This window comes from Acanthochromis polyacanthus, chromosome 15 (assembly GCF_021347895.1).
Source record: "Acanthochromis polyacanthus isolate Apoly-LR-REF ecotype Palm Island chromosome 15, KAUST_Apoly_ChrSc, whole genome shotgun sequence".
Lineage (NCBI taxonomy): Eukaryota > Metazoa > Chordata > Actinopteri > Pomacentridae > Acanthochromis > Acanthochromis polyacanthus.
This window is the reverse complement of record NC_067127.1, coordinates 19,963,578-19,987,094: the sequence shown is the minus strand read 5'-3', so window position 1 is coordinate 19,987,094 and position 23,517 is coordinate 19,963,578. Positions and strand designations below refer to the sequence as shown.

Sequence of the window (23,517 nt, the reverse complement as noted above, 5' to 3'; positions counted from 1 at the left end):
TAGAATAAAGTTTTCACAAATCAGAGACTATGTTTTTATGAATCTACAGGCTCTGTAGAATAATTCAGTCCAGATTTGAAGAGTCTAGGTGTAGCGGTTCTCGACCTGGACCTGGTCTAATGTGGTCTGGATGAGAAAAAAACAGTAAAATGTGCCTTTATTGCATTTTCACAAATAGAATAAAGTTTTCACAAATCAGAGACTATGTTTTTATGAATCTACAGGCTCTGTAGAATAATTCAGTCCAGATTTGAAGAGTCTAGGTGTAGCGGTTCTCGACCTGGACCTGGTCTAATGTGGTCTATATGCTGAAAAAACAGTGAAATGTGCCTTTATTGCATTTTCACAAATAGAATAAAGTTTTCACAAATCAGAGACTATGTTTTTATGAATCTACAGGCTCTGTAGAATAGTCGAGTACAGATTTGAGGAGTGTAGGTACAGTGGTTTTCAATCTGGACCTGGTCTAATAAGGACTGGTTATAAAGCAAAAACGGTGAAATATCCCCTTAAACGTTTTCACAAATAAAATACAAGTTTTACAAATACAATAGCTCTTGTCAGGCATAGTTAATGTCTTACCCAAATGTATAAAATGTTTACACATCAAGAAGTGTCGAAAAAAACAGATAATCAGTGGATAAACTGTCGCACCGTACGTTCATTTCATTTCCCCTTAACTTTTCCCTTAAGTGCCGAATCGGAAGCTGCCGAATCGGAAGCTAACTTCAGCGTCGCCCGTAACATCACCTCTGGTGAAATTCGCTAGCATGCTAAGCTAGTGCAAGATAAAAGTGGACTCACCGGAGCTTAATCCAACGGAAAAACATAAGAAAGATATCACTCAGCGGTTTATCTCTGCTCTCTCAGCGGGAAAAGTCTCCACAGTGCTAAAACTCCAAGGAAAAAATGCCTGCAACTAAACTTTTTAGAGAAGTTACCAGCTCAACCCGATCCGATAGAAATACGTCTTTCTGTAGTTTCTGCCTTAAAAAAAAGTAAAAGAAGAGATCTGCAGCGCTACAGCGCACTCTGCTGGCGCAACGAGAAAACTAAACTGAGTTAACCCTATAAATACTGCCAGTTACTGTGTCGTGCAATTGACCCTTCGCTAAGTCCCTCCCACAAATGGCGACTGTCCAATCCTACCTTAGCAACTGTAACTAGGCACGAGAGGTCTGTCAAGCTTTCAGCACAAGACAATATGCTGAAGCGGTGTGCGTATGGTATTTGCAAGTCCGACACTCGTTATCCGCAAAGCTTGGAGGGTGGTGTTGATTTTTTTGCATTCCCCAAGCCAAAGACACAAGAAGAAAGGTGCCGCGTGTGAATTAAGCAGTGTGGGAGACCGCATGATCAGCGAAATCCCTCCAAAATCAATAATCCTGTTGTAAGGTAAGTTGCTAGCTAACATTAGCTAACCGCTCTGTGTGTTAGGTCAGATAACATTAGCAAAGAAAGACGTCTCAATGGAAGGTTACTTCTCTTAAAACCTGAGCTACTGTGTATTATTTGAGAAAAATAATCAATCAGAACACCTACGTCTGTTCTAAGGTAAGTTGCTAGCTAACATTAGCTAACCGTAGCTCTGTGTGTTAGGTCAGATAACATTAGCAAAGAAAGACGTCTCAGTGGAAGGTTACTTCTCTTAAAACTTGAGCTACTGTGTATTATTTGAGCAAAATAGAACTGTTGATATATAGAGACAACTTCTGACATACTTGTATCTTTAAGCCTTTTGTGGACGGACGCCCTACAACTGAATTCACAAATCCTGTGGCTGCTCTGTCTTCTTTCTCGAGGAGGGAACATCAAGGAGGAAGCAGAAATCCTCCAGCAAAAAGGTTTGTGTTATTTAGTGCAGTGCAATTGTATGAGACTAATCAAAATCCCTGCGTCAAATAGTTAAATGTGACTGCATTTTATTGTAAGTATTTGGGATTGTCAGACTTTTTTAATGCATTTTATTTTGGTCATTTAAAATAGCAGTCATATAGTGGTACAACACCAAGAACACAAATAAAACAGTAAAATATCACAGAAAAGTCACTGTTAACCGAGCCTTAATGCCCACACCCTACCCTCACCAACCGCTCATCAATGATACAATATATTTTTTTACAAATATAAGTAAAATTAAATTTCCACAGTATTTAATTGAAATGTATTAATAAGTAATAACAAAAAGCATCGTAACTTAAACTCTAACAACTGTGTTTTCACAGAATCAGATATGATGAACAGGATGCTGAAGCCTCCACCTTGAATTCAACTGACGAAGCATCTCATCTCAGTGTCACAGAAACTAACAATGGTAAGTGTTGGAGCCTATTTCTATTAATTGATGATTGATTATTTGAATAATTTTGATCATTTTGCTAATTGTGATTATGATTAACTGCTCACCTGCCTCCTACTTGTTGAGCCATCCCACTCCCTTGATTAAGGGAGAGCGGTCAGCTGTCGCTTGGAGGGCTCTGCTTTTTGTGTTGAAGGAGTGAGGAGTGAGACAGTTTATCAACCACTAAAATTACGTTATTTTTGTATTTCTAGAAAGTCAACAACGGAGAATACCTAAGTTGTGTTAACGAAAATAAATCTCAAACTTGTTTTTTGAATCATAATAGATCTCCGTGTGTGCTTTTTAAATTAGTGAGTCGTAAACCTCCTCCTCAAAAGACGAATCGGACTGTTTTGGACGTCTTGTGTTTTTTGAAAGCAACAACAGCCATAACAGTAAGAGTTTAACAAAGGGTGTGTTTGCTTTATTTTGTTGTTTTTGTCATTACTGTTGGCATCTGCTGAGGAAGTACTCAAAGAAAAACAGGTCTAATTTGTTTTTCATATCACCCCATTTTGCTGCATCAAAATGAATGCGCTGCAGGTGATAGTCTTTTGAGCACATCACAAAGAAATCACAGCATGGCATGCCTGTGAGTCCCAACTGTCCTGTTATTTGGTAGTGATATGTGTGGCTCTCCTTTAGCTTGTAGCTACCATCTGCATGTTTCACGAGATAAGGACAATCTTTGTAGCTCTCCTTTTGATTGACACTTGATCTCCAAAAGGCCGTGACCTCTGCTGTCCCCTATCTCAGTGACCTTCCTGTCTGGTGAAGTGCCAAGGTGAGGAGCATGAGGATTTACCACAAATCCACATGGGAGCACTGCATTTCCTGTGATCTCACAGTAGTACTTTGCTGCTGTGGGCTCAAGACGTATCCCTCTTTTCATAGCGCTTGTCTGCCCAGTGGCTGTGGTCTTAATGGTGGCTGCTAGGCTTTCATAGTTTGATTTTCTTGAGCAAATTCTTTTGAAACAAGTGGACGTAAGCCGGTCAGACCGTGCAAGGTGTTGTTTGTTTCCTGTTGTCTGGTGTCATGCTCCAGGGCAATGGATTGTGGCAAAGTGATGGAGATTTTACTGTACATCTTTGTTTCATATTTATTCATCACTGTAGTGAAATTTGACGGATGAGGGGGTAAGGGAAAATCTGGAAATTCACAAGCTTGTTTTGCTGGTGGTGACTCTGAAGCTTTTTCAACTAGAGGGAGCTGTGAAAGAGAAAATTATGTCATTAACTGAATGTTTTTTTCTTTCATATTTGCATTTACAGAGGCACACAACAATACAGGCCACCAAGAAGAGGAGCTGAAAACTCTAAAGGAGAGACTCGAACAACAAAAGAAGGAAATGATAAATTTGAAGACGGAACTTGAAGAAAAAAAACGCCAGCTCAAGTTACTTGAAGGGAAATTTAAAAATGCACTGATATTAACTCCAGAGTCTTTGAACCAAAGTCATGTGCCTGGTTATTTCCAGTACTGCACTGGATTCACATATGAACAGTTTAACAGCTTGTGTGACTTTTTTAAAGTGCCAAATGACCCCACTGCACCACAAACACAGATTCCCCTGACATATAAAGTGGTAGACATCGAGGCCCAAAACATGCCCTTAAGCACCCAGTTTTTACTCACACTGATGAAGTTGAGACAAAATTTTGACCACAAGGACTTAGCATATAGGTTTCAAATTCGACTACAGAGTGTCAGCACTGTAATACACTCCTGGGTAGACTGCATGTATGACCGACTTGGCCACCTGCCCATTTGGCCACACAGAGATATAATTTCACAGAACATGCCTGACAACTTTAAACAGGACTTCCCAACTACATTTGCTATCTTAGACTGCACTGAACTAAAGATAGAGAGGCCCAGCTCCTTAGCTCTCCGGTCCAGCCTGTTTGATGACGCTTTTTACGTCCCTGGCTCCAAAAAAATCCAAAACGGCGACCAGGAAGTAGCAAAATCCAGGCTTCATTTTCTCGGCGTTGAAACCAACGGGTGACGTCACGGTTAGTTTACGCCTGGCATAGATATACATAGAAAGGCTAGATAGCTTACAAACGCTGTGAGCCAATGAGGGCTGACGTCGCTACGCGGCGGCCATCTTACCTAGGGGCTGCTGGCTCGCTGATAACATTAATGCCTATGGAGCATGTACTATTTCATTAACCATAGCTTGCTGAATTTTCAACCGATTTTTAAACGGTTTGATTTGTTATAAACGCCAGAGATGTAGTTATGTTATTGCATATTTACGGATAATTATAACCATGGACTTTCATATCAAATTAAAAAAGTAGATAGAGCATTACCTGCCATAGCTGCACACATACACACAGTGAAATTAAATCGTCAGTGTTTATGTTAAACATTTAATAGTTTGATATTTTATATTTCTAATTAATACATATATTAAATATAAAGGGGTAAGTTGACCCACATGATATTTTAAACTTAAACTCAACAAATAGTGTATGTACATTACATGAATTGTGATTCATATTGGTTCAATTTACCCCAAGGCTTTTGGTTCATCTTGCCCCATGGCCATCGTTTTGATAAAACCTAATTAATTTAATGATTCAGAATGAGCTTTTCCTAATGATTCACATAGTTCTATACATTGAATATCACTGACATGCATAATGTATAAGTTTAGACCTGGGTCCATTTGCTTTAGCATAAAAATAATTCTACCACAAAAGTCAAAGAATTCCACAGCCAGTTGGAAATGATGTTTGCGTTCTCATTTTAGGGTCTCGTGACAACTCATGTGTATAGTTTTAAAGATCAAAGGGATGGTTCCTTCATCTTACCTGTTCTCCCCTACATATATTTTATTATACATTTTTAAATAAACACATTCAGTAACATGACATCAAGGTTTCTTTTATTAACAGGTGCGCTTAAGCCGGACAGTCTGCCCTGTCCTGTCAAAATCCTCACTCCTGAAATGTTCGCTGCACAGTTTGCAGTTTTTTGATGCAGCAAAACCGTCCCTTCTTAGAGCGAGTTCGCATTGCCTCCTCTTCTCTGTGTTTTGGGGAAACCTTAAAAACATGAGAAGATACCAAGATATATGAATTATTGACAACATTTTACGCCCTTCTTACCTTTAACATTAATGGTAAGGACAAACATACTGAGCTAAATTCTGATATTGTTGGGGTAATTCATGTAGCCTATGCTTGAATGCCATTATGAAACCTAAATAACAGTAACATGTTAAAAGAAATGTGAAAAAGAAATATTCAGTGATTATTATTATGTAAACAAATGGTAGAAACATTTCTAAAACGTCAGGGTCAAAATAACTTGTATTATATAAGTACAAATCCACTAAGTTAGTAACAATTATCCTAAATATGTCCCTCAAGTCATTTCTTACGAGTAAAAGGTGATTCCACAGGCTCTTGTTTTGAAGGAACGTTCATTTGAGCATCCATATGCTGCACAAAAGTGTGGCATCTTGCACTGTAGGGGGGTATTTTTGCAAACACAAAGCCAGCCTTACTGTATCACAATGAATCTAAATCTAGGATATATTTCACTAATGAAACAGCTTGGAAATCATGTTAAAACGAATGAGTAATTATGCCTTTCCCACCTGTATAGAACTAAGTCCAGGTTACTTTGTAATAGTCCAAGTGGCTCACATGTCTCATTCACAACCTCTTGTTTCTTTGCTAGCTAATATCCAACTGCATCCACACAAATTGTCATTTAGACATAAATGACATAATTGAAACTCCCAGATTGCAGCCTTGCAAATGGCTGTAACAAACACACAACTATGCAGCGATTTTCGAAAAGAAAAACTGCAATTTCAACAGGTCTGCGCAATCATAGCCACGTTAATGAGGTTTTTAATAAACCAAACCGTTTGTAAATCCGTCAAGAATTCAGCAAATTAAGTGTATTTTTGTTTGTGTAGGTCGCTCGCCTTCCATCCACTACTACAGAGCGCTCCGGAAAAGTCCCCCTAGGTAAGATGGCCGACCGGTGACGACGCCGGCGAAAATCCCATCAGCCATCTAGCCTTTCTATGTATATCTATGGTCCTGGGTGACGGAGTGTGATGTTGAAACAGTGCCGAAACAGTCCAGGAAGCATCACTGATGATGTGTTCAGGGGCATCAACTGTGTGCTGTATCTACTTCAGATGCGCCGCTTTGGATAAAAGCGTCTGCTAAATGAAAGTGTTGAACTGTAGTAAACAGCATACGACACAAGGGAGAACCAAAACAGGCAACAATGCATAACAGTTGGTTATGTTGCACAGCTCAGGATGGGAGCATCTCTAATGACTGACCACACACACACTGAGGACTTCAAATCTGCAGTTTTCATTCTGAAACAATCTACAGGACCGAAGCACTTAAACTGCTCCTCCTATTGTAACAAAAACTCACTTTTCTGCCTGGAACACATCCAGGGACTGAATGCGTCCTGTCATCTAGGACAAGGATGCAGCATGAGCAGAGATTAATCAGAATAGAACAGAATAGCCACTTTATTGTCAACCACAACAGACACTAGTTGGTGCACATTATGACTGAACTTCAGATACAAACGGTTAACTTTAGTGTATTTACTCCAAGTAAACACACAACCAGCAGTATGTTCAAATGCTGTGCAGCTTTAAGATGGAGTCCAGGTGTTTGTGAGAAACCAGTGGTTTGAAAGCACATTTTTAAAACTGATTTAGTTTGAGAACCATAACACATGCTCTCCAAAAATAAATATAAAAGGAAGGGTGCATTATGTTACACTTTTAAACAAACAGATACAGTTCTATTGTGTTCTTTTGTTTTTTATTTGAGGATCTCTCTTTTTGCAGTATGATCAGATCAAGCATGCGGTGCCCGTGTGGAGGAAAAAAAGTTGTTGGGAAATTTAAAAAATAACTTCTGGCTGGGTTGAGGGTAGAGAGGAAGGAGAGAACATGAAGACTTTGGAGGTCACTGAGGCCGATAACAGCAGATCAGAAACATGCAGCTCCAGATCCAGAGAAACCTGCAGAGGACAAAACACAAAGTCAGTGACATACATCTAACTGTATGAAGACAAAGAGGAGAGGAGAGAAGGAAATCCTCCAGCAGCCTGGGCTGGAAAATGAACATTTTGAGAAAAACTGAGTCTAACAATGAGCTAACTGCAGTTGAAGCTGTCATTCACAGCGTCTGCATGGATATTTAAGTCACCTGTTATCATGACTCTGTCTGTACTGAGATAAAATCAGTGAAGAACTCTGAAAATTCAGATGGAAACTCTGAGGGAGAGGCAGGTGGGAGATGAACAACTAACAGAACTTAGAGACATTACAAAGGTTAACTGCACCAACGGACTCAAGATGGTGCATTTTAGTGTTCAAAGTCACCTTTTCATTTGGTGTAATAACAAAATATCAGGATATCATAGAGTTTGACTGGAATTAGACCTGTGCTGTGATGTATACATCATCTGGAGCTCTCACTGCAACATGACAGTGTCTTCTCAATGACTTTATCTGTATAAGCAATGAACTTGGGGAGTTTGGCGCATGCTTTGGACCAGGCTTCTGATTGTGGGTTGGGAACAGCCCATACGCCTGGCTACATCACTGTAGCTCAAACCGGCCTCCACCATACCCAGTGCCCGGAGACGTTGTTCATGTGATAGACGCAGCATGATGCTGTTCACTGGACTAACAATGGTGGCCTCTTTTGGGCCTTTATATAGGCCTTCAAAACCCATTCTCAAATTGTGCAGATACTCACTGAGTATTGCTTGGTGTGTATTTGGTTGACTTTTGCAAAGTGACCAACCCATGTGCAATGAATCATGACAAAATGACAACTCATCATTATCTCAACTACCAGGGCACTAGATCATCAGTAAATCCACAATGAATAATTACAACCCCCCTACAAGTAGAATTCTGCGTACATTTCTGCCTCAAAGTTTCTATTGACTGTCAGTATACAAACACAATAAACACAATAGTATCAGATTTAGTCTTTGTATCACCTTTTGCGTCACTGTAATAATCGTCCCCTCTGCCATAATCTGGATTCACTTCATGGGCTGTTCCTTGTCTGCTTTCTTGATCTGATCTTTCATAAGATCGGGGGTCTTGGAGAGATGGCTCTAAAGACAGCAAAAAGAGAGAAAACTTTAATTGACTCAGAGATAAATAATTACATCTGAGCTAAATTACTTCACATACTCATATTAACATTAAGTTTCTAATTAGTCAGTTTATTTGATAAACTTACCTTGTGTTAATTGCACGGTCTCTCGAGTCATGCACTAGTCCTGGATCTGCCTCCCGTCATCTCTGGTCCATCCTGTCTGAATCTGCTTGATGTCGTTGAAGCACCAGTTCTTTAAAACAAAAAAAAGAGATACAGATGTATTTTTCAATTGATTCTGACATCACTACATTTTGTCAGACTGTGATGTGCTACATGCTAAATCCCTGCAGTGTCTGTTGGATCATTCTTTCTTAAGCACATTTAAATTATCAGTGCATCCGGTAAAGTCTCAATAAAGTTGTTCTTTCTTCTCCTCAGAGGCTGGTCGTCGTCTCTGGCTTCATCTCTGTTGGGGCTCGGTCACCCTGAACTGTGACATTGTCACTGTGGACTCCACTGTGGGTCCAGGGTGGGATACAGATGCACATGTTGCTTCTCTGTGACATGCCGTCTGCATCCTGTTCACCTTCTGACAGAGCGGAGCTTCACTGTAAGGGGGGCACCACAGGAGGTTTCCCACAATCCCCCCCAGATCCGCCCACACCTCTGACGGGCACCCTGACCAGAGTCCCACCGACAAGAACCGAGCTCAGACAGAATCACACAAAATACAATCGAAGATAATTCATTCAAATAAAGTTGGAATAGATCTGATCAGACATAATCACAAGAGATTCATTCAAATAAAATCTGACCAGATCCCATTCAGAAAATCACACGGAGCTAAAATGCTTAAAATAAAACAGGGTAAATTTAATAAAATGAAAGGTTTGTGAACCTTCTTACCTGGAGGTTGGCTGGCAGCAAGTCCAGCAGCCCTCTTAGGTAAGGCAGGAGGTATCTGGGGAGAGAAACTCACACACTGGTTAGTAAAAAAATGCTAAGAGGGACCTCCTGCATGTTTGTCACCAATCTGTATGTTTGTCAGGAGGTCCCTCAACAGAAAAACTTGGAGGGGAAGAAGAATGTAGGCAACCCCCGAAGAAAGATAGATAGATAGGACAGAGAGGAGGAGGAGATAGGAGAGAGAAGGGGAGGGAGAAAAAGAAGGGTGAGATCAGAAGGAGGAGGAGGAGGAGATAGGACAGAGAGGGGGAGGGCTCCCCTCCCTTCCCCTCTCTCTCCGATCTACTCTCTCTCCTCCTGATCTTCTCACCCTTCCTTTTCTCCCCAAAAAGAAGGGTGAGATCAGAAGGAGGAGGAGGAGGAGAAAGGACAGAGAGGGGGAGGGCTCCCCTCCCTTCCCCTCTCTCTCCGATCTACTCCCTCTCCTCCTGATCTTCTCACCCTTCTTTTTCTCCCCAAAAAGAAGGGTGAGATCAGAAGAGGAGGAGATAGCAGAGAGAAGGGGAGGGAGAAAAAGAAGAGTGAGAAGATCAGGAGGAGGAGGAGAACCCCTCCTCCTGAGAGAAGAGTGAGAAGATCAGGAGGAGGACGAGAACCTCTCCTCCTCCTGATCTTCTCCTGATCTTCTCCTGATCTTCTCACTCTTTTTTTCCTCCCTCCCCCTCTCTCTCCCATCTCCCGGATGAAGATGAATGGAAGGGTGGAGTTCGAGGTGAAGGTGGAGGTGAAGGTGAAGGTGAAGGTGGAGGTGGAGGTGAAGGTGGAGGTGAAGGTGAAGGTGAAGGTGGAGGTGAAGGTGAAGGTGGAGGTGAAGGTGAAGGTGGAGGTGAAGAAGAGGGGGAGTAGGAGGGGGAGAGAGGGTGGTACAGGGGAAGAGGAGGGGAAGGAGAGATGGGGGGAGAAGAAGAAGGAGAAGAGATGGAGTGAGGGAGGGGAGAAAAAGAGGGGTAGGGGATAAAAGAGAATGACGGAGGGTCATTCAGAAAACGGTAAAGACGAGAGGAAAAAGAGTTGGAGGGAGGAGGAAAGGAGAGGGAGTTAGGGACACGAGAAAAAGCAAGGTGATAGGGGGAGGAGGAGGGGGAGGAGAGAGGGGAGAATGTGGGAAGAGGAGAGAGGGGAGAGTAGGAGGGGGAGGGGGAGGGGAGGGGAGGAGAGAGGGGAGAATGAGGGAAGAGGAGAGGGAGAGTAGGAGGAAGAGGGGGAGGAGAGAGGGGAGAATGTGGGAGGAGGAGAGGGAGGAGGTGAAGGAGAAGAAGAGCGAGAGGGAGAGTGAGAGGGAGAGTAGGAGGGGGAGTAGGAGGAGGAGAGAGGCCGGTACAGGCGAAGAGGAGGTGAAGGAGAGGGAGGAGGAGAGATAGAGTGAGGGACTGGAGAAAAAGCAGAGCGAGAGGGGGAGGTAGAGGAGAGAGGAGAGAGGGAAGAAGAGCGAGGACGCTTGGAGGGAGGGGGGGAGGAGGAAGAGGAAGAAGGGGAGGAAGAGGAGGAGGAAGAGGGGGAGGAAGAGGGAAAGAAGGGGGAAGCGAGGGGGGAAAGCATGGAGGAGGAGGAGGAGGAAGAGGAAGAGGGAAAGAAGGGGGAAGCAAGGGGGGAAAGCATGGAGGAGGAGGAGGAAGAGGAAGAGGGGAGGAAGAGGAGGAAGAGGAGGGAAAGAAGGGGGAAGCCAGGGGGGAAAGCATGGACGATGACCTCCAGGGGGAGGTAGGGGAGAGAGTAGAGAGGGGGGAAGACAAGCGAGGACGCTTGGAGGGAGGGGGAGAGCATGGTGGAGGTGTGGGTGGAGGTGGAGGTGAGGGTGAGGGTGAGGGTGTAGGTGGAGGTGAGGGTGAGGGTGTAGGTTTAGGTGGAGGTGAGGGTGGAGGTGGAGGTGAGGGTGTAGGTGGAGGTGAGGGTGAGGGTGTAGGTGTAGGTGGAGGTGAGGGTGAGGGTGTAGGTGTAGGTGGAGGTGAGGGTGGAGGTGAGGGTGAGGGTGTACTACACCTGGAGTCTCGCGAGAAGTCCGAAGTCCGCTGGAAACAGAAACAAAAACAACATTTCAACACAGACTCTCAGGAAACTGGAGCAAAGAGGTGAAGCTGCTCAAAGAGGGACGCTCAGGAGAACCTCAGAGGAACTCAGAGGGGAACATGTTGCTGCACCCTGAGTCTCTGATCGACTCCAGCTTCAGGGTTTCAGGAAGATGCTTCACATTTTTGCTCAGGGACTGATCCAGAATGAAAACTTCTCAACTAAAATCCTCACTTTGTTTGTCTTTAGTCAGCAGAGACTAAAAACCCACACAGCTCTGCAACGTCACAAACCAGCTCTCATGAATGCTCCTCGTTTTAGTTCTCCCTCGTTTCATATCTATTTCACCTTTTTTAACTCCAAATTTCATCTATACCATGCATCAAAATGCAAAAAACTCAATCTATTTTACAAAAATGATCTTTTAACAATAATAATACAGTAAACTACTGTGAATATAGATTAAAATATCTGTAAAGTATTTAAATTAAAATAATAATAAAGTATAACCAAATAATAATTATTGTATTACAGATTATATTTTCTGTAATACTACTACTACTATGAGAAAATAATAATAATAAGAAGAATGTTTTAAAAAATAAATACAGATATTTGCTGTTCTTTTTCACTTGGACAGTACACTATTCCACTATTTGTAACGATAATAGTACAGTAAACCACTGTGAATATGGGTTAAATAAATAATGGAAACAGGAAATATCTGTGATGCATTTAAATAAAATTTATATTAAAATAACCATAATATTAATCATTGGATTATGTTTTAAATTGTCTGTAAAACTATAACAAATTATTATTATTATTTTGTTGTTGTATTTCTAATTAATTTTAAAAGTATTAATACAGATATTTAGTGTTATTTTCACTTGATCAATGCAGTATTCCACTATTTTTAATCAACAATAGCAAAACACTGAAATAACAAGAAAATTACAGTCTGTTGATTTAGGCATTAGTTACGTTTTTTTTAAAAATGTCTTTACAGTCAAAATGTGCATGAATATTATTTTTACTAGATCCATCCGTTCTCTATACACCGCTTTATCCTCACGAGGGTCGCGGGGGGTGATTTTTTTCTGTAATTGATGAAAACAGGACAAATCTGTAAAATAACCATTTTGAAATCATTTACCATTTGATTTCAACCCCCAATGTACAGAGATTTTTTTTGGCGAGTTCGTTCACATTTCCAACTAGAAAAGCACTCGGAGAGCGCAGACCTCCGCCAAGGATATTGACATTCCCATGGAACATTGTATTCACATACATTTATGCACGATTTAGAAATTGAAGTATTGTATTGTATTTTCATGGCGGAGGTAATAAAACTCGGATCTGTGTCGTTCAGACTGTCATGAAAAGATCAGATACAGGTCGCATAGGAGCAACAAAATCAGATTTGGGTCACTTGAGCCTGCAGTGTGAACATAGCCGAACAGTTCCATCGTCTCCATGGTTACCAATTTGGAGCATTGTATGAAAAATAGCCCCGTCGCCATATTGCTTTTTAATTTTTTGAAGCCAAATTATACAGATTTTTTTACACTGTTTTTCACTCAATATACACTAAAAAATGAAATATTTCTTGAAACAAAAAGTCTAATTTTACGGCCAAACATCGTAAAAGAACAAACAACCATTTATAAAATACAGATCTTTGACGTTTTCTCAGTTAGCTAACACACAAATCATTTTACTGCTCTCAGCACATTGAAATGAATATTCACAATAAAATAAACAGAATTTTGCTTCAGAAAGTTTAAAAAGAGGCTCCGAGGACCTTCAGTGATTCTGGGATTATATTTAGAGCATTTTATAAAACGAAGCTCAATTATCATCTTGTTTCTGAAACTTTTTGACACCATTATTTACCCATTTTTAGTCCTTAACGTGCACGGAAAAAATCGTCTAATTTTCGAACATTGTGAAATAACAAATATCAATTTATAAAATACAAATAATTGACGTTTTTCACAGTGAACATGTAAATTATTCATTTTACTGATCTCGGCACATTGAAATCATTTTATGAGAAATGGACCATTTTCCACCGATCTTTCCATGCTAAACAAACTAACAGTTTTATCAGCACATTCCCCTGTACGGTTATACAGCAAAACACAGTGTTCAGAGAAGATCAGCTGATGAGAAAAGCATAAACATAATTTTCTTACCTTCATGTTGACGATCCAAATGGAAATGGGAAAGTTCAAAGTTCGGCAGGCCTTCTTGCCTTCTGTTGCTATGGCTTAAATGATGCACACTGCACTGAAACAAAAACGTCGCCGGATTTGCATAAAAAATTACGACAGCGGTTGCGTGAAATTATGTTGTGCTTTGGTTTGAACACATATTCAACCAATATCCCCACGATTAATATATGCTATTAATATATGCATTATTATTTCACGTTAAAATCCTTTAGTCAAATCATGTTTCTTTTTCATTCTTGACCCATGTTATACATGCATCAAGCATTTGTATCAGACATGTGTTTATGTCATCTTGTTGGCGTTTCATTTGTTTAAATCTACAATGCATGATCAAGTTTTATATTCTATATATGATACAGTTCTACTGATGCAACCTAAATGACTTCTGCTGAAGCTATATTTGTGTTGACCTACAAAGCAATCAAAACACAGCACTCAATCATCAAACAGGCTGATTTAATATTTCTTACCTGTTTTAACAGTGAAATATTTCATCTCAAACAATGCATTTAATCTACAGAAATGTGCTCCTTCCACATTCAACTTAAAGCGCACATATGCATAATTGAGGCTTCAAAACACTCCTTTGGGGACCTCAGATAACATGGTTAAAACCTTTAAAGTGTCAAGTTTGCATCTCTGTTAAGACAATATGAACCAAGTGTTCAGCCAGTATACTTCACAACTATTAGGTAGGATTAGGATTACATTCAAATATGGAGTGACTTACAGCCACAAGAAATAAACATGTGAACAAAGACAGTCTGACCATCCAGACCGACCTTGTCTTTTTTTTTTTTTTAAACACAGTTAAGTGAAACACTTGAATAACAATTGCATAAACCTATCAATAGCAACTTTTTTTAAACAAACACTGCAAGACAACATGAGGCCCAAAGGCCAGTGCAAAATGGAAACATCAAACATCATAAACCAGTATTCAAGAAGTCCGTTTTTCAGGACCTGAGCTTTTTTGGAAAGGCTGCCCCCATCAAGCTCCATGATCACCATTTGGACCACTTCAAAAAACGTACTTCTGCTGAGGAGATAGTCCATGTTTAGGGCATACAGGAGTCCAAAGAGGAGGGCCAGTGGAACATTGTCCAGTTCTTGGAGGACTATTTGGCCTTCCAGGATGATTCCGATGTCATCTGCTTTGGACTGGGCCTCATGTTGTTTTGCAGTGAAGATTCCCACAGTGGTGTCTTCTGCGTAGTCCACAAAGATGGCTTTGCTGTTTCCCTACAATGATATAAAAAGTCAGTACACTTTAACAACTTCTGGATGCCACATATGAAAAAGTTGGAGTGATGCATGGTGTGGTAAATAGTAACGGCTGGAACAAGTGGGACAAACGGGTCGTGTAAATAAATCTCCAAGGAACATTCACAAGTTTATGGAATCTAAATAGAGGTAGAAGAAAAATCTGCACAACTAATTGGCTCTCAAACATTTTATTGTTTACACCACAGAGTGACGTTTCCGACCTTTGTTGTTCATTAAATGACAGATTAAAAAATATATATTTTTGGGGCTCAATATTTATTTTGTACACTGGCATTTGTTATTTCTGTAATATTTGAGCATTTCTACTTAAGTCGATGGTGTTTCATTGTGCTTCATGTTTATTGCAACTTGTCTTATTAAAGGTTAAGTAAATTTAGAATACGGTTTACTGTCATTTTTATGTCAGAGTTACAACTTCAGTGCCTTAAAATGGTCTTCAGTATTATTGTTTATTGCAACATTTTTCAAACTTCAAATTGTGTTATCTTGACAGAGGCCTAGTTCAAATCAAATATTGATTTTACTATTAATAACTGAAACATTGCTTAATTCACAAAAATATTTGACATGATGTAAATTCAAAGGCTGTTTTCTCAAAATGCATTTTCTCACACACTAGGAACAATATCTGCTCTCTAAGTGGAGCAAAACATGAAAACTCCATCCACATCCACCAAATATGGGCTCTTCATACCCGCTCAGAAAAATCCAGATTGCTGTTCATGTGTGACCACGAGCAACAGCACACACTGTTTTGGAGCGCAAACCTGCTAATAACACAAATGTACAGTAAAATGGCAAAAATGGACTGGAACAGTAGACAGTACTATTAAAATGTCAGATGCATAGTTTCAGCAAAAAAGTTGCTTTAGTGTTTCAAGTAGAAACCTACAGACACCACATTTTCCAGTCTTGTACTTTAATATTTTGAACTTGTGTGTGGTGTTTTTTTTAAATTGACTTCTAATTCTAAAACCTGATTTATTGAGTTTTTACCCCCACAAATGAAGTGAAATTACATTTTTCTGTAATAACTAGTTTATTCAAAGACTAAATAATAATATCTAAAATCTCCATCAGGAATTTCCATTTCTATAAGCCAGAAACTTACAGTAAAAGTTTCAAATTGATCTTTACCTGCAATGTTTCACTGAAAGTAGGTAAGAATTAGCGTGAGTTCTCGACATGCAGCTTTAGGTAACCCGGGTTGAATTGTGACTGTACTGCCTTTTTTAATCATTAAGAGAGCATGCTGCTACATACACTACCTTTTAATACTTGAAACATGTTTCCATTATATGCAACCATGAATATTATACTCACCACATGCTCTTTAATCAGGCTGTCAGGGTCTTCGTTGAAGTAGACGCATAATGCCTTCAAAACACACTCCCTCCCAGAACTGACATCTTCTTCCCTGGATGCTGAACAGATCTCAGTACCATTCCTAAATCATACAGTTCTATGCACAAAAACACACGCCGCCTACTTCTAGCCATCTTTTCCTACTGGTCATCCTCTTAGAAAGCGACAGGAAGATTCAACCAACCACAGCAGATTAACTAGCTCTAGCTTCAGTTACATCTTCAAGTCTAAATAAACTCTGCAGCCAACAGTGGGAATGACGCTGTGATGAACATTTTGGAGCACAGAACTGCTCAGAAAAAGGTCTGCTGATGGATTATGGAATTCAGAAATGTAGAAGACAGTTTTGTGTTTCATTTATGACAATATAATTCTGTATATGTAAGTACAGATTGGAGCACTTCAGCAGTAGAAGAAACAGGATTACTGAAAACAGAGTGAATGAAGTGAAACAGCACTTCAGATATGTTCTGATGAGGGAACAATGTCATAACATTGGTAAAAGCTCTAAAAAGTTGATGTTGCATAATGTCTCCTTTAACACCAAAAGCACCATTTTACAGACTGGACGCTGGGATTCTACATGGACTGCAGAAATGTCTTAATCGAAGTCTCTTTATTCCGTTATTTCCCCCATCACTTTTCTAAAAGGAAAACATATGCCTGGCTTCTTATGGGTTAAAACCACTTCTCTCTCCTCTTACGTCTGTCGTGTGTTCCATCAGCTGCTTCAGCTTCTTTCCAATTCGTCCTCCCCTCTTCTGATACAAGGTTAGAAGTTTGTCAGACAAAATGTCCAGCTGAGAGAAGAAACAGGACTGGAGCGGAAACGTTGTCAATCTCTTGAACTCTGCATTTACCTGAAATGAGACAAATGCATAGTACATAGTCATGTTCTTAAAAATGACAACAACCAGCTCGTCGTTGTCATAAACCGGGCTGGGGTCATGTGGCAGCATTCTACAGAGCTCATACTGGAGCTTACAATCAATGGGCTTCAAGGGATTTAAAAATAAGACTTAACTGTAAATTTGATGTAATTCTAGCTTTTGATTAATATATAAACTATATTTTTCTGTGGGCGATTAACCATTTCTGAAATAAATCTCCAAATACAATATGGGCAATGATGAATCTGTTTTTTTTTTTTGTTAGAACCTAGCTCAACAAATCTGCCAAATGAGTCATTTCAACTGACAATTGAGACCTGTATGATTAAATAATAAAACCAAATAGTTAATTTTTAGTTCAATTGCTCTTCAGACAGAATGCATTAGCTTTTATGCCAGCTTTTTTTAATCCATGTGAATATGCCCTGAAATTACAGATATTAACCATAAACCAGCTCAAAAACATCTGGACTATGACAGTTAAAAGCCACATGAAATCTGTCACAAGAAATTAAGTGAATTGTGACAATAGGGCTGGTCGATTATAGGAAAAATAATAATCATGATTATTTTAGTCTAACTGAAATCACAGTTATTCAAACGACTATTGGTCAACTTAAGTCTTTACAAAACAAAGCAAAATATATTCTTTGGATAATTAAAACAGGGCAAATTACATCAAGTGTGTTCACTTTTGTAAACAAATGCCATGCCCTTGAACTACCGTAGAATCTGAGTGCACGCTTTGAGAGGGGCAGAGCATGTGTGGGCGCACATTAAACACATTGCAAAGTTAGTGTTATTAATCGTTTTTTATCATGCTGTTCTGGTAAATGTTTAGTGTAACAACTGTAACTGAATTTTGATCAATTGCACATTGACAAATATAAATATACAGAATTTTTCTGTTCAAGTCCTTTCAACTGATAATTGTCAAATAAAAAGTTAATGAAAAGACAGAAGACACTGAACTTTGTCATTGTTTCCTGTGGATAGGCCCAATAATTACAGAGATATTATCCATAGACCAGGACAAAACATCCATGGGCAGTTCAGAATGTTGTGAAGTCAAACCCAGCCTGTTAGGACCAGCATTCTCTCTTTTTTTGGTACATGCAGTACAAGAGCATTACAAAATGTAAATTACTACAGTAATTTTACACTAACCTTTTCAACTAATCTATTAAATGAAATGTTTAAGAAATAAGTCATTAATAGCCAGTTTAATATAAGTTAATTATCTGGACTATACACATTCCATGCACTGGGACAACAAGTTTATTACATAAAGGTGAAATGATTTAGATTTTTTTTTTTAAAACAAAACTTTCAAATTGCTAATCACTGTGTGTGTTCCCACCTCATACACGTCCAACAGGGCTGGCCATCTCTCTTTGAAATCCTGTACCGTTGGAGCATCCCGCACCATCTCATATCTTCTGTATGCACATGTCTTGTCCATCTTTGAAGGAAAGTTCATATATTCATTCCCAAAGAGTGGATCCTTAAACTGAAGTCTGACGCTGGATGTCACACTGACGTTGGACTTCTCCGACAAGCTCATCAACAGTGTCAGGGAGTCCATTTGAAAGTGTTAGTCGTTGGCTGGTATTGTCCAGTAGGATGAAGGGGAAGTCCATTCTTCTCAGTCTGTAAAAGCAGAGGGCACAAAATAAGAGTCTGAATAAAATTGACACCATTTTTTAAAAAAAATAAAAAGTGCAGGACCGCCAAGATCTAAACCAACACTAACCAATGCTAAGAACTACAGGCTTGAAACTAAAAGTTCCCCTAAACACTCTGATTCACTGATTAGTTTTTAAAACCAGAGCTTGTTGGAGCTCTTATATGAATTTATTAATGATTTATTTATTAAATAATTACAAATTGATTCATGTATAATTATTTATTCATTAACTATAATTAATTTATACATTTCTTTATGTCCGTGTTACTTTAAAGCATAAAACCATAATTAATTATCCATAACCGTCATGAGGCTTTTTAATCTAGCCTAGCTACACCTTCGGTAGTTCACTAGACAGGGCTCTGGTCACATCTCCCACCTGGTTACCGGAAAATCGCCTCATCAGCTGAACATTTGCTTATCGATGGACGCCATATTTACCGACGCAGGCTGCGGTGAGCTCAGACAATAATGTCAGCAAAAATACTTTGAAAAGAGTGAAACTAAGTGTTCTAAAGTCAGATCTGTCCAAGATGAAACAGAACGATTTTTATCCACATGTGCTGTTTTCTATGAGCGAACTAAGCGCATTTTAAAATGTGAAGACGGCAGTCCATCGTTTTCATATAATACTTAAAACCTAAAACCATGATTGTGGTCATTAATTCACTAATTTCACAGCCCTACTACTGCGTTAGCCGTTGCAATAGGCTAGCTCACCGGCTCAGTATCGTCCTGTCTGCACTCTGAACACCACGTAAGTCGGACCTCCAACTCTCTGTGAAACACATCAGCTCAGTAGCTCGTTTTAGGCAGGAACAGACTGACAGAGCCACGGGGAAATAAAAGTTATACTTTCCGCCACTACGGCTCACACAGTAACTGCTTGTGCTGGTCAAAGCGACAGCAAGACAGCTCGCGTGAAAGCCACCACTTGAAATTTCACACCAAGGCTGCATGCGGGACTATTTTGGTCGCAGTCTGGAGCCATGCTAGATCTTGTGCTAACGCTAATAATGTGTACAATTTTCACAATGATGGAAGGAGTGGTTGAATTTAGCCCATTTATGCCAGTGATAAGAGATTATATCAAAGCTAAAGGAGTGAGCTCCCCCATTTGGATGTGCTTTTCTTCTGGTCACACTGAAGGCTTCAAGCATGCTTGCTAATGTGATCATGCTAACGTGCAAGGAAGCCAATACTTCGACCATAAAGCCTTACTCCGCATACATGTAGCATAGCGTTGACGCAAGTAGAATACACGACAAGAAAGAAGTAGCTGTTGAAATGAAACATATTTAGCTTAGCCAGCCACTCCACAGGTTCCTCTCATCATTACCAACGGAGCAAACAATTACTGCACAAACTAACATCCAACTCGACATGTCCTGTTGAAAGTGGTCAAAACTTACAAGCTGTGTCAAGAACACTTGCTTTCAAAGTCTACATTGTTATTATGATGGGTTTTGACTTTTTTGTTTTACCTTGAAGAATATGCCTGAAGTCTGGAGAGAGTTGCAGCAGACATCTGAGAGCCTCAAAGTGATGTCAAAATGATTGCTGCAGATCCTCTGTAAAGTCTTTTCCCGGTCAAAATAGCAGGTCAAAGGGCAGTGGGCGGAGCGTCACCAGAAAAAAACTATTTCATTCATTTCCAACATGACCCATACATGCAGATTTCACATCGTGACAATTTATACCAGTGCTTTTAGATTAAGTCATGTTTTGAGAAGTAGTGTTATTATAATATAAAGTTGCAGCATGATTTCCATTCATTCTCTATACACCGCTTGCTTTATCCTCACTAGGGTCGCGGGGGGTGCTGGAGCATATCCCAGCTGACTCGGGCGATGACAGGGGACACACTGGACAGGTCGCCAGTCTGTCGCAGGGCTACATATAGGTACAGACGAGCACTCACACTCACATCCACACCTACGGACAATTTAGAGTGATCAATTAACCTCAGCATATTTTTGGACTGTGGGAGGAAGTTGGAGTGCCCGGAGAAAACCCATGCATGCACAGGGAGAACATGCAAAGGGTTCATGCAACATGGAAAAACTAAAGCAACGGAGCCAAACCCGGTTCAGTGAAGAGAAGCAGAGGAAATGTAGTCAAATAAAGGAAGACACTGAGCTGCTCAGGTGTTCCTGATAACACCAAGCAGCCACCTGGACAGCCAATAGGAACACAAGTTACTGGAAGTCCAGAGGGCTGGCTTAGTGAAGGAAATTTAGTTTAAAGTTGAAGCAGAAAGTTCACAAAGAAAGTTGAAAACCGCCTTCTGATACCTGAAATATCTGAGTTTTTACACATAGAGCACCTGAACATGTCAAAGTGGTTTCATAGTAGAACCTTCACTGTAAAAACGTCATAGTATGGTGTGTTGCTCAAAAAACCATTACAGCCGACTGTCTCTGGTCGAGTAGCAACACTGAAACAGGACAAACGCTGGTTTCCAGGGGGTTAGGAGGCTATTTATTTGAAAGAGTAAGTTTACAACAACACTACATGTGAGCAGAAAAATCACAAAGTCTGTCTTTAGTTAAGCTGAAAATATTAGTTTTTGCCTTTTTCATTGACTAAACTTTTCAGGAAGTAGATGAAGAATAATTAAAGTTCTCATGTAGAAGTCCAACTTATTTTGGATCCTTGTGGAGAGTTTAGTCTTAGAGTTTGTAAAGCTGTTGAGTTTTAGAGTCACATGGATTGTTTTGACATTTAATAACGGAGTCCTGAAAAAAAAATTACAGTTGTGGATTTCTGTCATTTAGTCTGGACTAAACAAATAACAGCAGCATAAATCTCAAACGTCTTTATGAGGAGTCTGGGTTGAGGTTTCTCACTTGGTAATGATCAAAACATGAAATTTAGGTTGGTTTAAAGGAATATTCCACCTTAAATATTTGAATGTTGACCTTAAAGGTTGGTTTCAGGAAGTATTCCACCTACAAGCCCCTCAGACATCCACCTTAAAGGATCATTCCACCAAAAATCCCTGGACATGCACCTAAAATGTTGGTTTAACCGAGTATTCCATCCCAAATCCTCAAAGAGACCTGAGGGGCTGGTTAAAAGGAATATTCCACCTAAAACCTCAACTGGGGCTTTATGTGTAGCAGCAACAACAGAAAGAGGTCCTCTCTCGGTGGAAGAACCGCATCCGAGTGGCAGCTCCCTTTCTGCTCTTTCTTTACTCACTGAACTCAAGTCCCATGGAGGACTGCAGTAGTTGACATTTCCTGCTGCAACCGTCTCTTTCTCAGCTTTTTTCCACATCCGATCACTCCCGACCTGGTTTTTGTTTACATTTTTTACCCATTTTCCGACCTTTGACCAATCCGAGAACATGAAGTACATCATTGGCATCGGCGGTGTAACCAATAGAGGGAAAACCACCCTCACCAACCACCTGATCAAGAACCTGCCCAACTGCCACATGGTCCATCAGGATGACTTCTTCAAGCCCCAAGATCAGATTGAAGTTGGTGAAGATGGCTTTAAGCAGTACGATGTCATCACTGCTCTGGACATGGACACATGATGAGTACGATCTACACGTGGCTGGAGAACCCGGTGAAGTGTGAGAAGTCTCATGGCATTAATAACATCCTGGACACAGAGATGGTCCTGAAGTCCGACCACAAAGAGGAGGAGGAGACTCACATCCTCCTTGTGGAGGACTTCCTGCTTCACACCTACAGGCCTTTGATGGACGTGCTAAACCAACATTACTTTTATCCATCCCATGTGAAGAATGCAAAAAGAGGAGGTGCTCTAGGAAGTACACAGTGCCAGACCCCCCCGACCTGTTCAATGGCCACATCTGGACCATGGACCTGCAACACAAGAACATCTGCTCACTGTGAAAGATTACTGAGAGCAGATTTTTGTGATTTCTATGCAGAACACTATGATGTTTGCTGAGCTGTGAACTATTAAATTACTTAACAATATGGAATATTGTTACTATTTATTATTGTTCTCAGGTTTACTATTAAATGTACAGAGTGCTACTTACTGTATTTTATTGTATTTTTAAATTTGCATTACTGCACAGAACATTTCAGATTATTTTACCGTAGATCAAAGGTACAGATTGTTGTTGTTCACTGTGTATTGGGTAGTACTCATTTTGATTTAGACTGATTAGTATACAGAACCCTATGATGTTTATGGTTTACAGCTGAGAACTCATTGCTAAAACTACAGAATATTATTTATTTTAGGTGTGACAATTGTCAGTAAACATTCTAAGAAGTGGAAATTGACAGGGTTGTATGTAGTGCTGTTCTTGCACAATATTTGTCACTTAACTGCCCTCAGGATACTGTTGTTGACCTTATTAGTTTTATGTAACAGACATATGCTGCAGCTAATGATGCTGTAATTCACATAAACAAGGAAACAAGTCCATCATAATTTGAATGTTAACAGTCCAAAATGAAAAGGTCGTATACAGCTTTCCTATTGGGTTAAAGAGCCAAAAAAAACCCATGAAAAATACTTTGTAAAAGTGAGAGGTCGGTTGCAGCTTTCATTTTTACTTACAACTTTTCAGTGGCACCCCCAAAATATCTGCTGTACCCCCCCCCCCCCCACACACACA

The 23,517-nt window shown here is 40.0% G+C and overlaps 3 long non-coding RNA genes and 1 pseudogene across 18 annotated transcripts in view; 2 read left to right on the top strand and 2 right to left on the bottom strand.

Annotated features, from left to right (window-relative positions):
• Positions 1 to 9,773, bottom strand: part of LOC127537468 (uncharacterized) — a 46,642-nt gene extending 36,869 nt beyond the window's left edge. For 3 of the 15 annotated variants that reach the window (XR_007947120.1, XR_007947121.1, XR_007947119.1), the window contains exons 1-3: positions 9,373 to 9,709; positions 8,608 to 8,716; positions 8,360 to 8,479 (exon numbers count right to left, since the gene is read on the bottom strand). This is a non-coding gene — a long non-coding RNA (uncharacterized LOC127537468). Of the gene's footprint in view, positions 1 to 1,897; positions 3,554 to 6,309; positions 6,540 to 6,842; positions 7,367 to 8,359; positions 8,480 to 8,607; positions 8,717 to 9,372 lie in introns of those variants that run through there. The other 12 variants (XR_007947123.1, XR_007947125.1, XR_007947113.1 and 9 more) reach the window with 11 other exon arrangements.
• A 1,266-nt stretch (positions 9,774 to 11,039) lies between these two features.
• Positions 11,040 to 11,947, top strand: LOC127537471 (uncharacterized). Its single transcript, XR_007947131.1, has 3 exons — positions 11,040 to 11,263; positions 11,300 to 11,317; positions 11,390 to 11,947. It is a non-coding gene; the product is annotated as an uncharacterized LOC127537471 (long non-coding RNA).
• Positions 11,948 to 14,111: 2,164 nt separating this feature from the next.
• LOC110965983 (uncharacterized) lies at positions 14,112 to 20,542 on the bottom strand. Of its 2 annotated transcripts, XR_007947128.1 has the most exons (4): positions 20,390 to 20,542; positions 18,579 to 18,868; positions 16,287 to 17,188; positions 14,112 to 14,918 (listed from the first exon to the last, which is right to left on the bottom strand). It is a non-coding gene; the product is annotated as an uncharacterized LOC110965983 (long non-coding RNA). The 2 variants fall into 2 exon arrangements; XR_007947127.1 differs by having other exon boundaries at positions 14,112 to 17,188; positions 20,390 to 20,513.
• An 817-nt stretch (positions 20,543 to 21,359) lies between these two features.
• LOC127537466 (nicotinamide riboside kinase 2-like) lies at positions 21,360 to 23,379 on the top strand (annotated as a pseudogene).
• The last annotated feature ends 138 nt before the right edge of the window (positions 23,380 to 23,517 follow it).